The sequence below is a fragment of the Equus przewalskii genome, chromosome 13, assembly GCF_037783145.1.
Source record: "Equus przewalskii isolate Varuska chromosome 13, EquPr2, whole genome shotgun sequence".
Taxonomy (NCBI): Eukaryota; Metazoa; Chordata; class Mammalia; order Perissodactyla; family Equidae; genus Equus; species Equus przewalskii.
In genome coordinates this window covers 29,681,947-29,702,617 of record NC_091843.1, presented here as the reverse complement: position 1 = coordinate 29,702,617, position 20,671 = coordinate 29,681,947, and the positions used below count along the sequence as shown (strand labels likewise).

General features: G+C 38.6%; 1 protein-coding gene across 1 annotated transcript in view; it reads left to right on the top strand.

The window, feature by feature from the left end:
• The window catches only part of STK32A (serine/threonine kinase 32A), a 114,314-nt gene that overhangs the window by 34,853 nt on the left and 58,790 nt on the right, over positions 1–20,671 (top strand). The window lies entirely within an intron of this gene.

Genomic DNA, 20,671 nt, shown 5'->3' with positions numbered 1-20,671 from the left:
CAAATTGCTTTTTCCCCCCCATATCCCTCCACCCTGAGAATGACAGGTTGCTCTCACTTCACAGTCTCCCTTTGTTCAAAGTCACATTTTCCTGCTTTGAAAGTTCAACCAACTAATTTTCTCCTTTAAGAACAGGAACCTTTCCTGAGGACATACTTAGCATTTTGCCTTTTCGTGCTTGTCTGTTATCGCAGAGTAGGCAAAGTTGATTTCATTCTATTCCTATTTTTTTTTATAACATGGGTGTTAGGAGACTTTAAGTGGGCCAAAGTTTACCGATTTTGCGTTGCTAACTTAGTGTCATTCCAGGCAACACTCTGGATGCACGCTGGCTTGGTGATAACATGACATATGCCTTATTCTTCCCTTCTCACACTGAATCTCACAGTATAACATTTGCCGCTGTTAATATTGACAGAGGAGAAGGAAGAGTGCCCATCCCCCATGATTCTGACCCAACATTCAGAACTGGAAGCCGGGAGGGGGCATTCCTCCAAGCACAGCAGAAAATCCTTTTGTCTTTCAAACCTCGAGCTAAAATCTTCAGAAACTGTATTTATTTCTTCTAATAAATGCTTTCCACTTTAGTAAGTAGAGCACAGCAAATGTAAGTCACTCTTTCCACAACTGTTAAGCACGTCGCCATGCTTCTGGAGGTGTGATTGTGAGTAGTTTACTTTATCATTTTTAAGTCACGTTGTTATGAGATAGGGTTCATGTGTGTAACTTGGGTTGTTTTGATCAGTGAAATGAGATAGAGTGCTACGCCCAGTGCCTAGGACATTATAAGCATCTTACAAATGGTAGTTCTCTTCCTTCCTTGCTCCATTTAGGTGTAGCATTCTGAATGTGCCTATCACTGAGGACCAGTGTGGGCATCCAAAAGGCAAATTTGGATGGTGTTTGGCCCCAAGCATCATGGGATGTTGTGTGGCAGGGGAAGGGGGACAGGTCTTCAACTCATTGTCTGTAAGAGCTTATGATGTCTGTTTTGTTTTGCACCCTCATTCTTCAAATCAAAGAAAAAAAAAATCAAAGGTTCCTCAATTTATTATATACAATTTAACCAAGATTTTGTGTCCTTGGTTTAACTGGACTTATTTTTACAGCCCCAAAATTTCAAGAGCCAGTTTTCTTAAGATGCATTGTATGATTAATAAAATAACACGATACTTTTTTTTTTAACTCTTGTCCCCTGTTTACTATTTTACTGATATGCTTTGTAGGCCTCTCACTACTGCTTTCAGTAATCTTCTAGGATGCTCAATATGCCCCTAGCCTATGGGGATGTATTCAGAAAACTGGTTTGCAGGCTGAGGGAAAACACAAATTGTTTCTCTTTTGAGTAGGTTTTGCACTAGTATTAAGAAGTTTGTGTTTGTGTGTATGGGTGTGAATATATACATATATCTGATTTTGAAAACTTTTCTGTTGCAGTCAACTTGTAAAACATAGAAAATCATATAGAAAAATGAAAATTCTCCAATAATCCTATCACCTTGAAACAACCACTCCTAACATGTTGGTGTGGACTTTCCAGTAAAATGTCTGCGTCTGGTTTTCTGTTGTTGATCATGCATTAGCCCCATTCATCACTTCCTTTAGGTGTATAACACACTAGTTATAATTAGGGTTGCCAGATAAGACACAGGATGCACAGTTAGATTTGAATTTCAAATAACCAATAATTTTTAGTATACGTCCCAAGTATCACATGGGACGGATTTTAACTGAAAATTATTCCTTATCTAAATTTCCAATTTAAGTGGGCGTCTTGTAATTTTATTTGCTAGATCTAGCAAGCTTAATTTGTAGCAGAGACCCATAAGGTGGGTCACGCAATGGTGAGCAGGAGTGGACAGAGCTCTGATTGCCTGACATTTTCATTAACCGTGGGAGGCTGACAGTAGTCAAACGGCACATTTATATAGAAACTGTGAAAAGTGCATGAAGGGACTAAGTATGAAGAAGGGTGTGTGTGCATGTGTGTGTGCATGTGTGTGTGCGTTGAGGGGATTTGGGGAAGGACGTTCCCTAGTCTGGGGGCAGCAGAGTTGAGGGTGAAAGAACATTCTGAATTAAAATTCAGCCTTCCCAGCCTCCACAGACCTGGCCCTCCTCAGGAACACAGTCGTCAGATGTAGGCCAAGTTATAAAGTGAAGGCTGCCTGACAGGGCTGGCTGGCATCCAGGCAAAGCAAATAAAATCTTCCTGCGAGTGCCTCCCTGCGGGCTGCTCACAGAGCCTTGGCAACCCACAGCCCGCAAACAGCCCAGCCAGCCCTGCCTGGCGCGGCGCTTCCCCGGGGGCTGCTGTTAATTGAGATTAAGCCTGCAGCTGCACACAGCTCCTCAGGGCCCTGCTCTCTCCTCACCCGGGTCTCTTGTTGCTGTGAACAGAAAAGGGTCCACGTGTGGTTTCAGGAAATTTGGAGACAAGATCATCTGTTTTAAGTGAAAAGGACCGCTTGTACCAGGAGTGTGAAAAGGGTCACATTCCCTGTCAGATGGCTGAACTCGCTGAATACAATGGGTTCCCCGGAAGCCAGCTCCATCATCTGTGACTCAGAGGGCCAGTGTTTCTTCACGGAACTGCAGACGATGAGAACTCAGGGCAGCCTTCAGAGCCACAGCATCAATAACAATAGCTTCCCTGTCAATGGGGTTCTGTTACTTTGAGTATTACATATATTATCTCATTTATTCATCCTAACAACTTAGGTTGATAGGGACTATAATTCCCATTTTACACCTGAAGAAACTTAGGCTCAAAGAGGTTAAGTCATTTTCCCAGAGTCTCACAGCCAGGAACTGGCAGAGCCAGGACTGAAACCCAGGAATCCTGACTTCAAAGCCCCTGCTCTTCCTGCTATACTACACCATCCCCTAAGGACATCTTGTGAGACTCCCTTAACAAAATACGGAAGGAATCAATTTATTTCATTTATTGTCTTTGACATCCTACAAGAATACAAACTCCATGAGGCAGGTGTGTTTGTATGTTTTGTTCACTGCTTCATTCCCCAGCTCCTCTCATTTCACAGTAAGTGCTCAATAAATATCTGTTGAATGAATGAAGTGAGTTGGTGGGACCAGGTTTCTGGCTCCTGGGTTTTTCTTTTCCCATCATGCCACTGCCACCTCTTGCACACTCACAAACATCCTCTCATATAATCACACCCATTGCAGGTTCTTTGCAAGCCCTGAGGTCAGAGGGACCCAGGTTGAACCCTTGCTCCACCACTGGGTAACTATGTGCACTGAGCAAATTACATGCTGTATTTTGCTTGGTTTCCTCATCCATAATTGGGAGTAACAGCAATACCCGTGGCAGAAGGTCCTGCTGTGAATAAGAATCTGTATCTAAAACGCTTCACACATAATAGGTGCTTAATAAATGATGAAACAAACAACTCAGTGAGGCCCCTCCCAAAATGGAATGTCCCTCAGCCCCCATCACCAGAGGAGATTCTTAAGTGGACAAGTATACCTGAGCTTGAGCTGGCCTGGGCCTTAGAAAGTCTTTTCTTCTAAATTTTTTAAAACTTAAATAATTTTTTGAATATAAAATAATCTATATTTTGTATAAAGTATGGAAATACAAAAAGTTCTCGTGAAAATAATAAATGCCCATCCATCACCCAGAAATAACTGCTGTGTTAGTTTCCTATTGCTGCTGTTACAAATCACCGCAAACTTAGTGGCTTAAAGCAACATGAATTGGAGTACTTGAGGCTAAAGCTATTTTCATAATATAATTGACATTATTTTCCTTTTGCCCTGCATTGTTATTTGCACCGAAAGTTCACCAACAGCCAAAACTAGTCAGAACAATGATTACCTATGGGATGTGGAGATTAACTAGAAGGGAGCACATGGGCAGGTTGTGGAGTGGTTGAAATAGTCTATTGTCTTTATTGTGGTGTGGCTTCTAGGAGGGTGTATATTTGTAGAAATTCAGTATTTCATATCTGTGTATTTCACTGTAAATGAATTTTACCTCATTAAAAGAATATGAATTTTTTTTTAAAAACCCACGAATTTATTATCTTATGATTCTGGAGGTCAGAAGTGCAAAATCAGTCTCACTGGCTAAACTTGAGCCGTCAGCAGGGCGGCGTTCCTTCTGGTAGGGGGCATCTGTTTCCTGACCTTCCCAGCTTCTGGAGGCCGCCTGCGTTCGTTGGTTTATAGCACCTTCCTCCATCTGAAAAGCCAGCAGCACAACATCTTCAGACCTCCCTCTGACTCTGACTTTCTGCTTTCCTCTTCCATCTTTTAAGGACTCTTGTGATTTCATTGAGCCCATCTGGTGACAGGGGTTCTTTCTTGACCAAACTCTAGCCAGACTCCTCTGACCCCTCTTCTTGACTAGGCTTCAACCTTGACCTATAAAGACTTGAACAAAACACTACTATAGTTTCTAACAGTTCAAGGCTGCATCTCTAGGATGACCTTAGCTCTCCTAAAAGTACCCGCCTGAGAAAACTCAGAATTTGCTGTTTGTTCCAGCCCACACCTGAAGATAGGGCCCCTCTCTCCCAGCCTCCATGGCAGGGGAGGAGCCTGACTTTGTTAAGTGCTGGTTAACCCATCCAGGTGAGTTTCACATGGACCCAACCCCTTCCTGCCTTTTGTAATTTTTTACTTCCCTGACTCTACTGCACCCCTGCTCATCTCCCTCCCTCTCCTCTCATTCTCCCTTTAAAATACCCAGTCACTTCTATACCAATCAAAGTTGAGTTCAGTTCACATTGGACTCTTTTCCTGTTGCAACAGTACACTACTAACTAAAAATCTGTCCTTATTTCTTTAATTAATGTCCAGCTTTGTTATCTTAGGAAGAGGTATGATTCAATTAAGGATCTTGATTAGGGGAGGTTATCCTGAATTATCTAGTCTTGTCATAGGAATAAATTGTCCCTGGGTATGACCCTGATGAGCTTGGATAAGTGGTAAAGAAGGGATAGCAGTTCCTGAAGAAGAGTTTAAGAGAGAACAGTGTTGTTGTGTCTGGTACCTAGTAATTGTTCCAAACATAATTGGTGACTGTCTGACTGATGGACTAATGGACAGGAAACTGAGTTTTTATAATGCAGAAATTTGCTTATTCATTTTTTCCTCAATATTACGAAAGAGTTCTTTAGTGCAAACAATGCAAGGAGTTATTAGAAAATTTAAGTTAAAAAGAAATTCATTGGAAGGATATGGCGTAGCTTACAGCCTCAGAAGTAAAGCTGAAGAGGCAGGTCTCAGGAAGGTGAGGAGCAAAGACACTTCTGGGCATCTGGGTAGCAGGAGCTAATGGACAGCCTCTTAAGGATGTCTCAGCTGGGATGAATCAGCTCCAACCAATTTCCTAACCTCGTGTCATCCACTCAAGGTTCAAAGTCATGGCAGAGAATCCAGTTGGCCTTGTCAGAAAATATGTGTGCCCCTTGGCTAGAAGAAAGAGTAAAATAAATAATGACTCCTGGCCTGAGCAACTTGGTGAATGATTGTGTCATTCACTAAGGTGGGGAGATCCAAGGAGGAGCAGATTCATAGTGAAAATCAAGACCTCTCTTTTAGCTGTGTTGATTTTGAGGTGCATCTTAGTCATTCAAATAGAGCTGCTGAATAGGTAGTAAGTCTGGAGCTCAGAAGAGAAGTCCAGGGTCCAAGCAGAAGTCCAACAAAATGCAAATATGAGTAGCATTGGCTTACTGATGCTATTTAAACCAGGGACTTGAAGGAAGCACCTTCGGCGAGAGATTAGATAGACAGAAGGAAGGGGTCAAGGACTGAAGACCTAGAGCATTCTAATAGTTCTGATAGAGGAGGAAGATTCAGGAAACGAGACAAAGAAGGAACAGCCAGGAAGCTAGCCAACTAGCTGGGGGTAAATCAGGAGAGTGTGGCATCCAGAATCTAGAAAGGAAAGCGTTTCAGAAAGGAAGGAACGCAAACCTTTTCAAGTGCTGCTGAGAGGTCAGGAAGAAGGAAACAAGGAACTGACTACTCACAGAGGAAGATAGAGGTTGTGACCTTGATAAGAGCTAACTCCTAAGGATAGGACAAAAGACCAAAGGGAGTGGCTTGGTGAGAAAACAGGAAGTGAGTAATTTTATTTTGGGAGTGGGAAGTGCAAAGTGGTTTTGTTGTGTTTTAAGATTCACCCATGTTGTCACAAGTAGCAATAATATACTGTTAATTCTCTATCAGATTCCATTGTATGACTATCCCGTGATTTATTTTTACACCTTACTATTGATGGGTATTTGGGTTGTTTCCAGTTTGAGACTTTTACAAATAGTCCTGCTATTGACATTCTTGTTTGTATCTTTTGGTAAACAAAAGTACGCATATTTTGGGGTATAAACCTAGGAGTTAAATCACTGGATCCTAGAAGTTATGTAGGTTTAGCTGGCAAACAGTTTTCTAAAGAAGTTGTCTCAATTTACACTCACATCAGCGATGTATGAGAATTCAAGTTGCTCTAAAGCCTCACCAACATTTGGTGTTGTCAGTTTCTTTACGTATAAGTGTTCCAGTAAATGTGTAATGGTATCCCATTGTGGGTTTAGTTTGGATCTCCCTAGTGTCTTATGAGTTTGGGCACCGTTTTATATGCTTACTGGCCATTTGGAATCTTCTTTTGAGAAGTGCTTAAGTCTTTGGTCCATCTTTCTGTTGGTTGCCTCTTTTTCTCATTGAGCTGTAAAAGTTTTTTATATATTCTGTATACAAGTCCTTTTTGGAGTATAAATTATTTGCCCAATCTGTGACTTACCTTTTCACTCTGTAGTGATTTTTTTTAACACCCAAAAAGCTTGAATTTAAATGTGGTATAATTTATCAATCTTTTTCTTTATGGGTAGTGCTTTCTGTGTCCTATTTAGAAAATCTTTTCCTGACCAAGGTAAAACTATCCTATCCTGTTTCCCAGAAAAATGGCTATTTTAGCTTTTACATTTAGATCTATAATCCAGGGTCAGGATTCATTTTTCCCCCATATGGAAAGCCAATTAGCCCAATACCATTTATTGAAGATTTCACCACAGTAACACATTTGTTATTAGTGAAATCACCATGTAAGTGTGGGTTTCTAGACTTTGTTCTATTGAGCTATTTGTGTACCCTTATACATTTATCACACTGTCTTAATTACTGTAGCTTTATAGGTAAAAGAATTCAATAGCATAATTCTTCTTCTGGGTTATCTTGCTTGTAGTTGGCCCTTTGTAATTCCATATAAATTTCATAATTAGCTTGTCAATTTGTATTTTACAGCTGCTGGTATCTATAGACTAATTCAGGTAGAATTAACATATTTTTAAAATATTATGCCTTCCAATTCATAAATATATATTTTATATATATAATATTTATATATCTCTTTGGATATTTAGGTGTCCCTTAATTTCTCTCTTTGGTTTCAGTTTTTTTTTTTTCTAGAGATTCACCGTGAGCTAACATCTGTTGCCAATCTTCCTCTTTTTTCCTTTTTTTTCTTCTTCCCAAAGCCCTGCAGTACATAGTTGTATATTCTATTTGTAGGTCCTTCTAGTTCTGCTATGATTGGGAGAGGTATCCTCACTATGACAAAGTTTGATGAATTGAAAAGCATATTTTTAAGAAATAGGCTCAAGAAGTATATTCCTGGGGGAAGCGTGAGGAAATCATACGTATGTGAAGTCACTCTTTAAGACAGCTTACGTTTTTGAGGATTTACTATTTTTGAGGTGCTATGTTAAAATGTTGCATGCATTCTCTCACATATCTCAAATACTAGTCCATGTAAGATAGGAATTAGTATTTTTCCCCTTATAAAAATGAGTAAGCCGAAGATGAGAGGTTTGATTCTTTGCCAAAACCATAAAACCTGAAAGCAATAGCAAATCTGGGTTCCAAATCCCACATCCCAAGTTCTCTGAGACCCTCAGCATTAACTTATATTTTATTTTAATATTACTTGTATGTGTATCATTACTTCTAAAACTCTAGTCAATCTTTTAAAAATGAAATACAATTGCAAAATCAGTAAAAAAAAATTTAAAGAGCCGTTTAACCTGATAAATGATAGTGTTTTAGTGAGACAAAATCACCACATAGAACTTAATATACTTCAGTTTGAGAAAAAAACATTATACCTATTCCTGCTTCCCTGGTAGTGTCACAACTACTGGATATCAGACATAGAGATGGATAGAAAAGCCCCATGAGAGGGAAGCAGAGGCAAGAGAGATCATAACATTTCTGAAGGTACAGTGGGTCTAGTTTGACTAGAAGCACTAGTCATGAGAAGGGAAGTGGGGGGGGGGGCATTAAAAACAGAGAGGCTAGGAGGAGGGCATCAAGGGCAAAGTAAAAATCTCTGTATTGGGGAGCAGTGCCGGGAAGTCCTCCCCCTGCCTGGAGTTCTGAGACTGGAGCAGCTTGGTCGGTAAGGAAATCAATTGCCTTTCTGGCTAGAGAGGCAGAGGGGTGGGGATAGACAATGCTCTGTGCCAGATGAACTTTTCATCTCTCCGCTTCATCCTCTGGAGAGGCAGCCGATCAAAATGCTCGACTCAGCACATCCTTCTCTCAGCACAGTCAGGGCCTGCCCAGACACTCTCTGAATCACAGGTGGCCATTTGTGATCCCATCAATGACCCAAACTCATCCCGTTTAGGTTGTCTCTGCGATCGATCTGTGATTCTCAGGAAGCACAGAAAGTGGTAACTTCTAACACTTTTTCTTTTCTGGACTCATGATAAATTCTCTGGGTAAGAGTCTGATTTAATTGTTCCTCATTATCACCTGAGCGTGTGTCTTGCCTTTTCCTTTTATATGGGCAGCAAGATGTTTTTATTCCCCTTGGCCTGTCTTCTGCCTATATTATTCTCTGAGGTAATCATCTTGAGAGATTCTGTAGAAAATAATGAAAGCCAAATTTTCCCCAGAGACACTTCATAAATAACATCTCCAGAGCCAGTACAGATGAGCCGACAGATCACAAAATAGCATTCAAAGCTCTGTCCAGAGGAAGGTCCAGCTGTAGGAAAATCAACTACTTTATCCGACCATGAGGAAAATAACCTACAACGTGTTATGTGTGATTTTTAAAAATCACCCACAATCTTTTTCATTGTGTAAATTGTGGGTTTTTGTTCATTTTATTTGAGGCTTTAGTTTATAGATTGAATCAGGCAAGTATTACTTTCTGAGGCTTTTGTGACCCACTACAATCAAAATGAGGTCCTTCTGTTAGTCTCTATCACAGTATTTTGCACTTTTCTTTCACAGCCCTTACCGCATTTTATAATTACCTATTTGTTTGTGTAAATCTTTTACAGATGATTAGCTTTAAGTAGAGGGAAACCATGTTCCTTGGTTTACTCCTTTAGCCTCAGTGCCTTGTACAAGCAAGTAAATATACAATAAATATTTGCAAAATGGCCATTGACTAAACAAGTGTTTATTATGTACTAAGCTATTCGCTGGCGGTTGCTGATAGATACAGAGATGAGCAAAGCACAAATTCCTCAAATTGTTCAGTCAAATGAGGAATTCAGGCAAAAAAAAAAATCAATGGTCATGATACAATATAATACAATGCAACCATCTATAGCCGGGTTTGTGGAGTGTTCCATAGTAGACAAATGGCTAGGTACTGTGGAAGTGCAGAGAGGGAAACACAGATGGGTAACATGCAATTTATGTTTTGCAAGAAGAGGTCAGGAAAGACTAACGTAGAGGGGAGATGACCTCAGACCAAGAGTCTCTATGTCTCCTGAGATGTACACAAAGGATTCTTCTGCCTAAAAAGGAAGTTTTCATGAATATTTATTATAACTATTACATGGTGGTTCCCTCAAATCCATTCTACCCACTGCCAAAGAGATCTGCATAAACTCTAAACTATCCATGTTTATGAATTTTAGACATATGGATGTTTAACCTGGATACACACACAAGATATACAAGAATAGAGGAGGGCATTTATGTGTGTTTTGATGAGGGCATTTAAGGTGTGTTTTTTCCTTGGAGAATTTTACTTTTGAGACAGAGAAAAAGTGCTATATAAGTTTCAAATCTTCTTGCTCTACGCTGGGTTTTTCTGAAATTAAAAACTTCTGGAAATTTGACAAGGTACTCTAGAGAGGGGATGTGGGGAAATAAGCTTTCTTATCCATTGCTGGGGGAATGCAAAATGACACACCCTTTATGGTGATAAATTTAGCAATATTGAGCGAGAATTAGATATGCCTTTATCTTTTGTTTTAAGAAACCTTTATCTTAGCAAACTCACTCCTAGGAATCTATGCCAAAGTTAGGCTGGCAAAAATATAACGAGACATATGCATGAAGTTTTTCACTGTTACACTATCAGTAATAGCAAAAGACTGGAAACAACCCAGTATCCTTCACTAGGTAACAGGTTAAGTATCATTATGAACTTATGATGTATTTATCTTGGATTACATTTGTGTATACACATGTATATTTTACCTTTATCCATATCAAATATCTATATCTATTTCAGTCTCCTGATCGCTGAAAAAACCTAGGAACATTGACAACTCAATTGCAGTGAACATGTCTATCACCTAGATAGTCTGGAGGAGAAAAGTACAAGATATCCAGGAATATCTTTTCACATAAGAAAGTCATAAAGCTATCAAAACCCACCAAATCATTTCTAAATGACACATGATCCAATTTGACTATGTTCCTACTTGCAGAAGACTGGACATTATGAACTGAACATCAGTCAGGATGATAACATCAAACCCATGAGTTTATTATGATTATTAAAAACCCTATTGATTACTTTTGGAGGATTCTAGGAAACCAACAAATCATTTTGAAAAGTAAATAAAGGAAAGACTTAAGCATTTGTTTTACTTTTCCTGTATGAACTGGACCTCACAGTAACCGATTGATGAAAGCCAATTTCTCTTTATAAAAGTACTCTAACTAAAATATAAAGGAAAAATGATAGAATTCAAATATCACAACTTCTAAGGAATTTTTGAATTTAGGCGTTCAGATGATTGATGGCTGATAATACCATGAAACGATAGACTTACTAGTTATATACCTCCTGGTCAAAGTGCACACATCATCTGTGAAGTAGTCTTTCTCCTAAAAAATCAAACCTGAATCTGAGCAAGCCTTGAGATCTAACCACCAATTTTCACGAAATACAGAGGGGTAGAACATGTAGAAAGACATGACAGGAATGCAATCAACAAAATTCAGACTGTGGAAATGCTACAGAAAAAATGATTTGGCTTTTTCAACAAAAAATTACTAAGAATGAAAGAAGAGTTGGTCAGGGAAGCTATAGAATAAAACAGAATTTTTTTTTTTGAGGAAGACTAGCCCTGAGCTAGCATCTGCCAATCCTCCCCTTTTTTGCTGAGGAAGACTGGCCCTGAGCTAACATCCCTACGCATCTTCGTCTACTTTACGTGTGGCACGCCTACCACAGCATGGCATGCCAAGCGGTGCCATGTCCGAACTCGGGATCCAAACCGGTGAACCCCGGGCCACCAAAGCGGAACGTGCACACTTAAACTGCTGCACCACCGGGCTGGCCCCATAAAACAGATTTTAAAGGCACAAAAACCAAGGAGAAAATAGGGACCTTGTTTGATCCATTTATGGGACCCAAATATTCTTTTTAAGAAAGAAACACTTATAGAACAATCAGAGAAATGTGAACATTGAGTATTTGATGAAAACTACTAATCTAGATAATTTGTATAGATTAGAAGCTGTCTCATCTCTGTTAGTTCCTCTCTGGATGAGACAACATATATTTTTCACCTTTTTTATTGAAATATATTTGACATATAACATTGTGCAAATTTAAAGTGTATAACGTGAATTTGATACATTTAATTATTGTAATATGATTGCCATTGTAGCGATAATTAGCACCTCTGTCACATTACATAATGATCCTTTCTTTTTAGTGGTTGGAATCATTAAGTTCTAGTCTTTTAGCACGTTTGATGATTACAATATTATTATCTATATTCACCATACTGTACACTAGATGTCTAGGGCTTATTTACTACTTGTTGCAAGGAGACAACGTATATTAGACATATCAGAGTAGAAAGAAATATTTTTGTTATGTTTATTAGGCCTTTTAAATATAAAAATATAAATAAAAAATAAAATTACTTATAATCCTACGATTTAGATAACTGGTATATTTTCGTAAAAGTTTTTTGCATATACCAGCATTTGTGTGTGCTACATTTATTTTCCTTTTATAGTTGTGCATGTATATCCTTTTTTAATATATCCTTTTTATGTACATTAAGCATCTATTTACTACAATGCATATTATAGTATATACATTGTTCTTTCCCTCACTTTGTTTTCATAATATAATATCTTGGAAATCTTTTCATATCAGAATATAGATCTGCCTCATTTTTTTTAAATTGCTGTGTAATCTATAGCATGAGTTTACTGTGATTTATTTTCATGCTCCTCTATTGATGGGCATGCAAACTGTTTTTGATTTTATATGATGCAATGAGTATCCTTAAAAGTACATTTTGGTATAATTTTTCAAGTGTATCCATAGTGAAGTTCCTAGCAGTGAAATTAGAGGGTCAAAAACTCTGTTTTTTAAAGAGAGATCTGCAAGTTGTTCCCAAAGGAGCTTTCACCAAATTTCACCAAATTATCTAGAGCATATGAGAGTGCCTGTTTCTTCATGTCCTCACCAGCAGTGGCTCTCGACAAGCCTTGATGGAAATGTTCTCACTCTGCTACATTAATGAGTAGAAGTCACCACATGCTTGTTTAGGTTGTAAATGCCTTCCCTCTACACTTAGGGCAGAGAGAATTTAGATTGCTCTCTCAACTTGGTTCCAGTGTTATCCAAGCAATTAACCTTTCTTTTACCTCAGCTTGTCATGCTGTGGTATTTCAGTTAAACACACCCCCCACCCCCCCCCCCCCACACACACACAACCACAACAACAACAACTGGGTATAGTTTTTATAAACTGTTGAAGTCTGGCTTTTGCAAACCTTGGGTTTTCTATTTTGTCATGGTAAATTAATTAGGTGAAATAATACTAGTTTGGTTTTATTTTTTTATGAATTTCCCACTAGATACACTTTGGAAAGTTACTAAGGAGCCACAAGAGGAGGAATATGATGGGCCATTGTTCCAAAGAAATGTTTTAAAACACATTTGTACTTAAGGGATGGGACAGCATACCTTAACCTCCTCTTTGCCCATCCCTCGAGGGTCCCTTCTCACAGGGGCTAATGCTTTTTATAAACAGTGAAAAGCCTACAGTGAGTACTCCCTGTTCGGCGTCTGAAAAAGACGGATTAATTGTTTTATTATTTTAGTGCATAGGACAACATTGGTTCTTAAAAATTCCTCATGGCGATTGATCCCTGGCTGAAGATCAGAAATGTCCCACCAAGGGGCCGACCCCATGGCCCAGTGGTTGAGTTCGCATGCTCCACTTTGGCAGCCCAGGGTTTCGCCGGTTCCAGTCCTGGGTGGGGACATGGCATCGCTCGTCAGGCCATGCTGACGTGGCATCCCGCATGCCACAGCTAGAAGGACTCACAACTAAAAATACACAACTATATACCGGGGGGCTTGGGGGAGAAAAAGGAAAAAGGAAAATCTTAAAAAAAAAAGAAATGTCCCACCATTGGAATGAGACTACCAGGAGGCATACCAATTGAATTTTAAGAGTTAATTTGAAGGGGATTTAAGTAATTATCCTATTCCCAGGCAGGATTTTATTATGAGCTTCAGACGCTTTTTGTCTCATGAACTGTATTGGTTGTTGTGCATACAGCATGTGTGTTAAATGCGTGGGTTTAGATGCAATCCTGCCTCCACAATTTCCTAACATGTGATTCTTGAGCGAATATTTAAACCTCTCTACACCATAATCTTTTTTTTTCCACTACTCAATGTCCTTTTTTTTATAACAACTTTATTGAGGTAAAATATACCTCAAAATATCATAAAACTCACCTATTTGAAGTGTATGATTCAAAGATTTTTAGTAATTTTACTGACTGGTGCAACCATCGCCATAAATCAATTTTAGAACCTTTTCATCCTCCCAATGAAATCCCTTGTGCCCATTTAGAGTTAATCACCATTCCCACCCTGAGCCCCAGGCAACTAGTAATCTACTTTCTGCATCTATCAATTTGCTTTTCCTGACAATTTCATATAAATGGGATTATAAATATGTGATCTCTTGTGTCTGGCTTCTTTCACTTAGCATCCTGTTTATGGGGTTCATGCACGTTGTTGTATGTATTAGTACTTCATTCCTTTTTAGTGCTGAATAGTATTCCAGTCTATGGATACACCATATTTTATCTGTCCATTCACCAGTTGATGGACATTGAGCTTGTCCCCAATTTTTGGCAATTATGCATAACTCAGCAAAGATCATTCGTGTACAGGTCTTTGCATAGAAATATGTTTTTATTTCTCTTGGGTAGATACCTAGGAGTGGAATTGCTGGATGATATGGTAGTTTTATGTTTAACTTTTTGAGAGACTGACAAACTGTCTTCCAAAGTAACTGCACCATTTACATTCCACCATCAATGTATGAGGCTTCCCTTTTCTCTACATCCTAGAGCCAGCATGTGTTATTGTTGGTCTTAGTTATGATAGCCATTCAGATGGGCATGCAATTTGGTTTTAATTTGCATTTCTCTAATGACTAATGATGCTGAGTGTCTTTTCATGTATATCTTTAGTGAAATATCTGTTCATATCTTTGCCCATTTTTTGATTGGGTTGTCTTATTACTGAGTTGTAATAGTTTTTTGTAAAGTCTTGATATAATCCTTTATCAGTTATATATTTTGCAATTATTTTCTCTTAGTCTGTTGCTTGCTTTTTCATTTTCTTACTGGTGTCTTTTGAAGTGCAAACATTTCGAATTTTAATAAAAGCTAATTTAGCAATTTTTTTCAGTGGACCTTGATTTTGGTGTTGTATCTAGGAAACTTTGCCTAATCTGAAGTCTCCAAGATTTTATCTTATATTTTATTCTAAAAGTTTTATTGTTTTTGCACTTACATTTACGTCTATGATCCATTTGAATTAATTATTGTGTACGATGTGGAGGTCTAGGTTCATCTTTTTGGATGTGAATGTCTAATTGTCCCATTTGTTAAACTAACTATCCTCTCCCGGTACCTTGTCAAAAATAAATTGACTATAAATATGAAAATTTATTTCTGGATTCTTAATTCTGTTCCATCGACCTATGCGTCTATCCTTATGCCAGTACCACACTGTCTTCTTGATAACTATAGCTTTATAGTACATTTAGAAATTGGGAAGTGAAACTCCTCTGGTTTTCCTTCTTCAAAATTATTTTGATTATTCTAAGTGCTTTGCATTTCCCTATAAATTTTAGGAGCTGCTTGTCAATTTATGCAAAAACAGAAATCCTGTTGAGAACTTGATAGGGATTGCACTGACTCTATAGGTCTATCTGGGCATAATTGACATTTTAACAATATTTGAGTCTTCCAATCCATGAACATGGAATGTTTCTCCAGTTATTTAGATCTCTCTAATTTCCCTAAGCAAAGTTTTGTAATTTTCTGTGTACAAGTCTTGCATTTCTTTGCTAAATTTATTCCTATGTATTTTATTCTTTGTGAAACTTTTGTGAATACAATTGTATTCTTAATTTCATGTTCATGTTGTTCATTGCTTGCAAAGAAAAATACAATTGATTTTTGTTTAATGACCTTGTATCTAGCAAAATTGCTATCTTGTTTATTAATTCTTATAGTTTTTTATGTTTCCTATATCATTTGCTGTAAGCAGAATCATGTTGTCTGTGATTAAAGGCAGTTTTACTTTTTCCTTTCCAATATGGATGTCTTTTCTTTTTTTCTTTTTATTTGTTTTTTTTTTTTTTTTTCCTGAGGAAGATTTGCCCTGAGCTAGCATCTCTCTGCTGGTCTTCCTCTATTTTTTAGTATATGGGCTGCCAGCACAGCATGGCTGCTAACAGAGTAGTGTAGGTCTGTGCCCAGGAACCAAACCCAGGCTGCCAAAGCAGAGTGTGCAAAATGTAACCACTAGGCAACCAGGGCTGGCCCTATTTTTTTATTTTTCTAATAACACTGGCTAGAACCTCCAGTACTATATGAATAGAAGTGTTCTTGCTCTTCTCATATAAAAGTTACCGCATATAAAATAATAGGAAATAACTGCATAAAACAAATTAATCTGCTTAATACCAGAGCTATATTACATTCATGGGTGGAAGAAGCAATGTAGTTATAATAATAGCTGAGACTCATTATTTGCTATCTTCCAGGCAGTGTTTTAAGCACTTTATATGTATTAATTCACTTAATCTTCCCAACAGCCCTAAGAGGTATGTACGATTATAGATGAGGATGCTGAGGGCTTATATAACTTGCTACAGTTATGAAGACATTAAAGGGCAGAATTAGGATTTGGAAATGAGCGGTCTGGCTCCAAGGCCAAGTTCTTTACCACTATGCCATGTGTCATGCTTTGGGCTAATTACCTACAAATATTATATCTAATTTACTCTTTGCCACATGATGCATAAAATTATTCCCAATGTACTTATGTCCTGAGTTTCAGTTTCCTTTAAGGGACTCACTCCAAATTCACATGTGATATTTAAACCCAGGTGTGTCTGAAACCTGTGAATTTTCCACTTGTATTGTCCTTAAGTGTGTTTTTAATTGATTCCATCTTTGATGAATCAATCAATGTCTTTTTTTCCCAAAACCTGAGAGTTTTTAGAAGCGATACCTAATACCAGTCATGCCTTTCCCTTGCTTTGCTAGACGGAGATGTCAGAACTGACCCGTGCTCAGGTAGCATCTGAATGAGGATTTGACACCATAGTCCTGCAGTAGGAAGCAGGTTCTCCTAGTGTCGTGGTTTTCAAGCTTTTTTGACTGCAATCCACAGGGAGAAAAATATTTTTTATCACAACCCTGTTATACTCACAGAGACACATATTATATTCACCGAAGGTTTCATTAACAATGTTTAACTTTACATATTAAGAGAATTTATTCTATGTTATTCAGTCTATCTTATTTCTTCAAAAAAAGTGCTTGTCAGAACCAGCCAAACTGATTTCACAACCCATTAATGGGCTATGAGCCACAATGTGGAAACAATGCATTGTAAAATATTTTAGGTCTCTTCCAATGGTCAGATTTCTCTCAAGATGGCCTCCAAGAGACAGCTTCAAGTGTGAGTGACTTCTTTGAACTTATTTGGTAACCATGGTAATTTCTAAAAATAGAACCTCAGGAATGCATCTCAGACCCACCTAAAAGTTGTGTTTTAACCTTGCTTTTCTCCTTCCTTTCTTTAGTTCATTTATTGATTCATTGTTTTTTCTACAACTACTTGTGGAGTCGACTTTTCAGGTAGCGTGCAGGTACTGAGGAGTCAAAGATGAGTGAAAGCGGGCATGCATCCTGATGGCTTAGTGGGAATGAAAACAGTCCATCCAAAAGCACACGGGAAAACATCTTCAAATTAGAATAAGTTCTGTGAACAAGAAGATGGGTTGTATATAACAGGGGACCTGGTTTAATATGAGTGTTAGAAATGTCTCTGTGACACGTGACACTTGGGCTGAGACTGAAAGATGAATAGAAAGTAACAAGATGTGGACAGCACTGTGAGTCCACATGGGCACGGGTCTCCCCATATCACAGGCTTCTAAGCCTGGAAGGGCATGAACTTCTAGGTGAGGAATGGAAGGAAAAGATCTTCAAGATAAGCCTGGAAAAGTAAACAGGCCCAGACCATAAAGGATCCTGTAGACCATAGAAAGAGGTGAAGGGTTTTACAAGGCTGTATAACATACGACTCACCTTTTAAAAATACAACTATGGTGTGTAGAATGGATTGGAGGGGTCCAAGATTCTACGAGAGAGCTATGAATAGCCGATTGCAATGATCTGGGTCAAACACGATGGAGGAGGGTGGAGCAGGTGATGGTCTTTTGGTACTTATCTCTGCTTTTACTGAGCATACTTTGCAATGAGTTTCGCGTGCACTGGGATCAGACTTATTACCTTTGGGGCTGTCAACTAAGAAATAAATAAGCCATGATATAGCACGTCAAAAAAAAGTTATGGAAGTGCACATATCTATGTCATAAGTGGCTAAGGTATAAGAAAGCTCTTAGTCTTTTATTTTAAAACAATCAGATTATGATATTAACTTGCATATCCACCAAACTGTTATGCCCACATATTTTAGTGGATATATTTCTGGAAAATAAAATAGTTATTTTTCTTCCCTCTGAGAGTTTAAGATCTGCAATAGAGTGCTTTAGATCTGATGTACTGAAGGAGAAAAATGATTTTTAGCAGCCAAACCTGGCTCCATGATTAAACAAATTTATATTCATACTGGGCAAGGGAAGCCTGTTGCCCCTTATCTGGGCTGCTTCTTTCTTTGATTAATAATCCCCTGCATGGTTGAACACTGTTGTTAACTGGCCATGACTGGCACCTTTATCGGTCTGTTGTTTGAATAAAATTAACTTAACCCCAGTAAAAATGTTTGTTCATCTAGGGTGAATTTAATAAAACCATAGTCCTCAGAGTTCAATGGAGTAATGGGAGAGGAGTTCTCTGGTTTCTGACCTCCACGTTCCTCCAGTGGGGAGCTCAAGGCAGTCAGTAGCTGCTCTGCATGCTGACCCAGTCTGCATAAGTTGTTTCCAGGAGCATCTAGCTATGTTTGTGGTTAGCACTCTCTTTTCCCTTCCTTTGGTACCCAGTCCTCTCCCACCTGACAGTCCCTACCCCATCTGTCAGCTATCCCAAAAGTCCTTGCTCAAATCCCGGGAGCTATCATCATTTCTGAGAGCTGCATGAGGGGTAACAGGTCCCAGGCGTGATTTCTTAGTAATTAGCACATTGTTGCTCACTGGAAGGCTGTAAAACACAACGAATGTAATTTATAGTGGTGCAGTTGGAAAGATTGTGAATCAAATAGCCCTGGTCCAGGCACCTTTCCTGGTGCGCATTAAACCTATGGCAGAGGTGACCAGCCAGTCATGGCATTGAGGTAAAGAATATCGTTTCTTGCAAGACAATACCAACGATGCATTTCTCAGATTTTGACAAAGCACTTCCTGTGTGTCTGTCTAAATTCCCCCCAAGAGCTTAATTTCTGACATCTTCTGTACGAATCAGTTTTTAGTGGTAAGCAAAATTTTATTTGTTGAACAAGTAAGCATCAGGCACTGTTAGCCTTCATTAGAATGTTACCACCTCAGAGTAATGCTTCATCGAATTTCTCTTTTTTTATTTTCAAATCCCCTCCTTTTCCTTTAGCACAATGATCATTAGGAAGAAGAAAATGTACTAAGTACAGTTCTCCCATCATTGATATTCTACACTTATTTCCTAAGCCAGGAATTTGTCACTAGGAATTGGTTTGCATCCTGCGGCATGGCTTGCAAGCACTTAATTCTTTGATTCAAATAAAACTTTAAAATGGGATCTCAGTGATATTATGTCAAAAGAGACATGTCAAAACAGTATTGATACAGAGAGCTTTATTGCAACTGGAAGTCCTGCTTGTGCTCTGAGGGAAACAAAACAAACCACAGCAGTAGGAATACATTTTTACAGGAGGCCGTTTGCAAACAGCAGAGGCCATTTCTGCTCTCCTGTGGCTCATTTCCTCTTCCAATCTCTCCACCCCACGCTCCTTCAAGTGTGAAGCCCTTGTTTGATTGTACATCCTGCTTAAAACCCTTCAGTGTCTCCCAACACCTACAGACTCATGAACCAGCTCCTGTCATGGGATCTGCCTTCTGCTCAAGCTTCCCCATCATACCTGTTGTTCCAGCAAACCCAAACTATTTCCCTTCCCTATGTCTGTGTTCTGACTGTAGTCTTTAGTCTATGACTATGTTCTTTCCCGTGTCTGTGTTTAGAACATGCTATTTTTCCCACTCAAATCTTACTTTTACACTTGGAGAACTCTTCGTCTCCACCGTTTATTAGGAGTTTGACCTTGTGCAAGTTACTTAAACTTCACTGGGCCTTCATTTCCTCATTTGTAAAATGGGCGCATAAGAGCAGCATTGTAGGGCCAAGGGGTAATCTTCATTACTTCAGAGCCTGCCCCAGAGAAGTCACTCATCAGAAATATCAGAGATGGTAACTTTATTTTGTAGTTATTATTACTGTCGCCATCCTTCAAAATTTAGCTCAGGTTTCACCTCTGCTGAGCAGCTTTCTCTTACCTCATCCCAAAGACTGAGCAAATTGCTTCCTTGTACTGTGCCTTCTTTATTGCTCTTTTTATATGTTTTTCTTATCATTAGTGTGGTACATGATTTGTCGTAATGTTGCTGGGCAATGAAGTTGTTAGCGTGGAAAAATGGGCATGAGCATGGTTCAAGGAGGCCCTGTAACTCATATTTTATGGACTTCTTGCAGCAGTGTGGTTAGCATGTGATCGTTAATGATAAGTGAATAAATGGGGCTTTCTTTATTTCCTGGGCTTTATAGCTTTGTAAGCTAACAGTTAATGAATGCTTACCATATGCAAGGCATGATATTAAATATTATACTTATATTTATTCTTTACCATGATCAAATGTGATAGATATTCTTATGATTCCCATTT